The following is a 6380-nucleotide window of genomic DNA, read 5'->3' on the forward strand; positions in this document are numbered from 1 at the left end:
TGGTTAGATTAGATTACCTCTGGTCATCCCTTCTTGTGGGAATTATTCTCTGATTCAATGAAAGTGTAATTTTAAAACTAGCTACAAAGGAGATTATTGTTTTCAGAAAATTTTTCCTGCAAAACAAGTCTACAGGTAGGAGAACAACACTATTAAAATGGTGTTCCAGACTCAGAAGGCTTACCAGAACTGGTTTGAACAATGAGGATAAAAGGAAATGCTTACTCCCCATTACTTTATACTCAGGCAAGTAAACACAGTTCCTGCTCCCTCCAAAGATTATTCATGATGAACCAAACAAATTAATAAAACTTAAGTCCCAAGCTTCTGATAGACTTCAGACAATTCACAGACAGCACATTGCTCATAACGAACACAAAATACAAAAGTAACATAACAGCTTCTCACAGCTAATTCGTGACTATACTTTGCTCTATCTTGAAATCACTATATAGATACATTAATATATATATAAAAATAAGGAGTTTCAGGCCATCTTTTTATATTGTACAGTTAAAGTAAGTTGCAGGGAGAGTAAAAACTCCTTTCACATTTAAATGCTACTGTCTGAAATTGCCTATCACACTGAAGCTGCAGCCACTGTAAGAAAACATCCCTTTTCAGCTCACTGGAATCCAGTTCTGCATGGTCATTATGGGAGAGAATATAAAGAAATGGAAGAAAACAGCAGATTAGAAAAACACTGTCACGTAAGTAACAGTTCATCTGACACCTTGACCAACGGAGTCAAGGAGACAAGGAGGAGAAAAGCTCAAATGAAGCAAAAAGCCCTATCAAATAATTCAGTATTCTATGTCAATTGGGCTGTGAGAACATATCTGGTACATTCACCTTTAAGAAAATTTGTCAACAGCTCTCTTAATACTTTGTTAAGTTTTAAATAGCAGCAGGCAAGAGCGGGACCTGACATGAAGACCAATGCATTCTGTACAGCATGCTCCAGGACAGTAAGATGAGACTAAAGATTTGGGAGAAGATTAGACCTGGTTAGTTCACAACCTAGATAATTTGTTTTTGATAATCCAGATCACTGTAAATATTTTATGTACTAGGGAAAGGTTAGCATGAAATGTTAGGATATGTCGAGTTCTAATATTAGAAAAAGATTCTACTAAACATTTAAATGATAGGATGCTCACATGAATATTTTAAACAAAAAAAACAAAAAAAATCAAGCTTAACAGAAAAGGTGAATGGAGCTGGTACAAGGGAAGAAAAGAAGACTGGACAGTCATACTGAAGGAGAAAGGAGGAGAAATTGCTGAACCTTAACCCAGAATAAAGATGTCATTTTAACACAGGTGAGTCAGTTTCCTACAAAGCTGCATAACTGTTTGTGCCAGCAAAGTGAAGATGTAAACAGAAGCGAGATGAGTGGTGGAGGAAGAGTGACAGTTTCATCCAGCCCCAGGGCTGGCTTGCCACTTTCCACTTCTTAAGCTCATTTTAAAAAACGTAGGTAAAACTACAGCCTAAAGGTCTGGCTTTATAACAGCCCAACCTATTATTCAAAAGACTATGTAATGTGTCAGTTACAAATCTGAAAAGATGCATAAATAATCTGGAGTTGTGCTTTTATTGATTTATTGTACTAAGTAAACTGTAGGGTCCCTGTTCCCCCATTGCTATACAAGAATTGTACAAGAATTCTTTATAGTCTAACAAAAAAACTAGGAAGTATTAAATCAGTATAGTGTTAGTTCTGCTCTCCAGTATTTTCTTGCCTGTTCCACCACTCAGAGTAATTATTTGTTCCACTGTAAACATGGAGAAAAGGAGCAGTAAACATTCCACTTACAAGATGTTTAAATACATAAATACTTAATTTCCTCTCCTTTTGAATTGTACAAATGGACCTAGACCTTCAAATTTCACCAGCAGCCAACTGTTTCCTTCAGCTATTAAAATGTAACATCTCTACATTATGAGCTAGATGACTTTCTACTATAAAAATTGTTAAGACCAGCAACTGAGGTTTTCCTGTATATAGATACCTCTTCACACAAGGACTAAAAGATTCACTTCTCAATTATTTCTGAAATTCCAATCAAAACCTCTACGAAAAAAGGTTATTCTCCAGTAGATTGTATGCATCTAGAAAGAGAGGTAAAAAAGTGAAATAATTAAAAACGGGAAAATTACTTAGGAATGAAATTTTCTCCTAAAAGGAGGGCACACAGACCAAAACACAGAGCTATCACGTAAGTAGACTGTGCTTAAGTCTCATATACAGAGATGCCATGGATACTAAAAGTTAGAAAGATGCCCTTTAAGAAAAAAAAAAAAAGAAAAAAATTTACATGCTTCATCTGAGTAGACATTCTTCCCAACTGGGTCAGTTTCTTACATAGAGTAATCTGGTCTGGATTTTTGTAGTTAGTTTTCTTCTAACACCAGCTTGTCACCCACTACACAGATTCAGCAGTGGCTGTTCACAGCCCTTTGTTATATGAACAGGATTGTTCAATGCTGAACAAGTATTGAAGGAAATCCAACAACTGAAGCCTAATGCAAATATTTAGATGTATTTTATGCATCTTTTTCATTACACTTATTTATAAACACAACTTGAAATATAATGCCGTTTGGTAGAAAAGAATAATCCTAAAAATCTCATGCAATCAATACTTTTGTAATGGTAATAAAGCCCAAACCAGTCCTAGCCATTCATCATAAGGACCGAAAATAATTAAGATTATCTAAGAATCACAGACTAATTTAGGTTGGAAGGGACCTCTGGGAGTCATCTGGTCCCAAGATTAGTTTCACCACTGAACTTAAAGCATGCTGCTTAGGAGTTCACACAGTTAATTTTCAAAGTCTCCACGGATGGAGGCTCCACAGCCTCCATGAACAACCTGATCCAGTGCTTAACCACCCCCACAGTGAGATATTTTTTTTCCTTATGTTCAATTGGAATTTCTTTTGTTGCAAGTTGTGCATTCTGCCCCTCACATTCTGCCTTTCCCTCCACCTCTCAGACACCTGGCCACATCTTCTCTATAATCCTCCTTCAGGCAGTAGAAAACTCTAGTAAAGATCTTTCTCTCCTTGACTTCTCCAAACAAAGGTCACACACACGCCCCACCTCAAATGTCACATGCTGCAGCACCCTAATCACCTCAGCAGCAGCCCTTCGCTGGACTCTCTCCAGTTTGTGAGCATCTCTCTTGTTCTTGAGGGCCCAGAACTGGAGACTGTGTTCTGGGTGCAGCTTCAGAGATGCTGAGTGGAGGGGAATAACCGTTTCCCTTGACCGGCTGGGCTACACACTCCTGCTGAGGCAGCCCGGTGTGTGGTTAGTCTTGACCACCGCAAGGGTGCATTGCTGACTCACACTCAACCTACCGACTCCCAGAAAAGCTGCTGCTACCTTCAGAGGCTTTAGTAGCTGCCTTTAGCACTCAGTCCCGGGCCCAGCTGGGGCGTGGGGTTACTTTTCCACAGCTGTGAGATTCAGCATCTGCTTTTAAGACTTCACAAGAACTTCACCTGGCTTTTCACCTGTGACTATAAACACTACACAGACTTTATTTTAGTGTTTTTAGTACCTTCATGAAGGATTCCAATTGCAAAATACTTTGTGATGATTGAAATCTATACGAGCATACATGAATGTCCAAATCTAAACAAACCAAAAAAAGGTTCAAAAATATTTCCCCAAAAAGGACAAATTAGAATTGATTTTAGGTTGTAACATCTGAATTCTCTAAGTCCCTTAAAAAGGGGGGAGAGGGGGGCGGGCAGGGCAGGAAACACAAATTTACTGGCTGCTAAACACATGAGCAAGTTTTGTGCCTGGCATAAGCCTGTAAACAATGATTTAAAATTACTAAAGCTGTCTCCAGTGGACATTTCTCATTTCACTTGTTTGGAGAGCTCAGTTTCAATTTTATTCCCCATCTGTTTCTGTAACTTGATTACCAGAGTCAAGAACTAATTTGTCAAAGTGTGTAAGCAGCAAATAGGTATTATTTTATTTGGACATTGTGACAGGTGGCTGTATTTCTACTGTATAGTAAGTCAGTAAAAGACAAATAACTTTATACAACACAGTTTCTGAAAATATCAGAGGTCAGAATTCAAAGTATCAGGTGCTACGAGAACCTTTTGCAAGTATGTTTATGGGCCACTTGACATATGGCCTAGATCAGGAACTGATACAAATTTACACATGTTGACTTAAAATTGTAGCTTTTGCTTCAAGTATTTACAGAAAGGGAACTAACACCCACATCAACCTCTTTAAATCCATGTTTAATTGAAATGTTACAATTTATTTCCTGCCTTTTAAAAAAAAAAAAAAATTATCAATCCAAATGTGTTATTCCACCAGCAAAAAACACTGTAGAAAAAATACCAAGTAGGAAAAGTTTAGCTTGTCTGACTAGGCTTCACAGATGTTTTTCTACCCAAATTATGACACCATGTACACATCCCGTTTTAAAGAAGAAGCTAAGAAGAGTCATTTCCTCTTGGCAATAAAGCAATATGCGAAAATATACTCGTTGTAGAGTAAAACCATTTTCCACCCCCTTTCAGTGGCCAGATATTTTTCATTCCTAACTATGCATTCAACTGTATTTCCAATGACTCCTGCAGAATTACGTTCACATATCACATAGTATGAGTAAAATCTGCATCAGACAGAAAACGATGCAGATTTTTCCCGGTTTCTAACCTCTATAAGAATATGTATAAACATCTTACAATACAATGCAAACAAGGTGACAGAAGAATGATTACATTTCCCATCTCAAGCAAGTGAAGCACACAGAAGTTAAGAATTATACTGTATCAGTATATAAACGTTTAGGTATTTAGTACCAAAAGGTGTAATCCACAGTCCCCAAGTTAGGTAGCTAAACTCCTTATATCATAAATGAAACACACACATCTCAGCCTAGAATTCACAAAAGCTAGAAGTTAACTAGAAACAGTGAAGAGAAGACGTATCTGAGATCCATGAATTGAAGACTTATGCTAGTTTGATGGATGATGAAACTGCAGTATGAGACAAATATTAAAATACTGACAACAAAAATATCAAAGTCACACAAAAAGTGCCAGGAGTGAAAAGTTACAGCCAAAAAACCAATTATATTTTCAAATTCCCTGGAAGATACAGGCAGGGCTTTAACTTTTGCTAGCAAATCAGGGCTTATATGTAATTACATCTATACTAGGCCCCTTCCTGCTCAAAACCATGCCCAGAATACATAGGAGCCAAGAGAAAAATCTGAAGCCTATCTAAACTTCATAAGATACAACTGCTTCCAAGATGGGAGATGCTTCAGTAAAGAGTCCAAAAGATTGTCCATTACCAGCTGATCAACTGAAATGAGTATGGAGTCACTGATTTTTTTTTAAAGCAACTATAATGAGGTTAAATACAATTACAGCCTAATAACCATACTAGTGACTTTACAAGCAAAAAAAAGAAAAAAATCCACCTCTAATACTTACTCCAGAGAACCTGTTCCTGTTTCAGTCTGACTGTGTAGTGAAGACACTTTTATTAAACATCATTTTCTTACTATTACCCTTGTTTTCTCAGAAGGTTCCACAAGATGACTTAAATGTGACCTAAAAAAGCAAAACACAACATAATGTAATTAACCAAATGAGAAAATCAGCGATTTATAGTTGGTTTAATAGCTCCATAAACTTTTTGTGCAGAAATATCTAATTAACCACACATTTTCATTCTCTTTGAATACTAAAGTACCATATTCACATTACATAATCTAACTGTTAAATCAATATCAAATCCTCAAACGCTCAGTTACAAGAAAGAAAAAAAGGAAAGGAAAAAATATGTAGAAGATACCTATATTGTTAGAATAAATGGCATCATAATCATGAATTACATAGTCAAAAACATTTTTTAGCTGCTACAAATATTTTTAAATTTTTGTACACTCAATTTGGATCATATCAACAGACATCCATTGCAATTAAAGACAAAAGAAAGGGAAATAGAGTTGCCTTCACTCTCCTAACCACATCTTCTCTTTTACGCTTGGCTGTAAGCTAGGGGTTTTTTGGGTTTTTGTTTTTTCTTTAAAAAAGACTGCAATGTCATCTGTAGTTCTATTGTGGAGAATTTGAGTTGATGACACAAGTGATCCCATCTTCCTATTCATATTTCAACTTGTGAAACAGCAAGAGAAAAGTTCAGTAGATCTCTTCTTATCAACATCCTCTAGATGTACAGGACAAAATACCTCCACAGAGCCAAGACATCTCCATTTAGCTCTACCTTGCAAACCAGGGTCTCAGCAAAGTGAAATAAACAAAAAATATTTTAAACCCCCTTGAGAACAAAGCAGTGCTATCAGTTTGCACTGATATTATCT

The 6380-nt window shown here is 36.6% G+C and overlaps 1 protein-coding gene across 3 annotated transcripts in view; it reads right to left on the reverse strand.

Annotated features, from left to right (window-relative positions):
- PIK3CB (phosphatidylinositol-4,5-bisphosphate 3-kinase, catalytic subunit beta) overlaps positions 1-5607 on the reverse strand; it is a 64525-nt gene extending 58918 nt beyond the window's left edge. The window contains exons 1-2 of one of the 3 annotated variants that reach the window (XM_010568258.1): positions 5488-5592; positions 4978-5025 (exon numbers count right to left, since the gene is read on the reverse strand). The gene's annotated coding sequence lies outside the window, so the exon portion shown is untranslated. Of the gene's footprint in view, positions 1-4977; positions 5026-5474 lie in introns of all 3 variants that reach the window. The other 2 variants (XM_010568259.1, XM_010568257.1) reach the window with 2 other exon arrangements.
- Positions 5608-6380: the final 773 nt, after the last annotated feature.

Source organism: Haliaeetus leucocephalus, unplaced genomic scaffold, assembly GCF_000737465.1.
Source record: "Haliaeetus leucocephalus isolate CR32 unplaced genomic scaffold, Haliaeetus_leucocephalus-4.0 Scaffold240, whole genome shotgun sequence".
NCBI lineage: Eukaryota > Metazoa > Chordata > Aves > Accipitriformes > Accipitridae > Haliaeetus > Haliaeetus leucocephalus.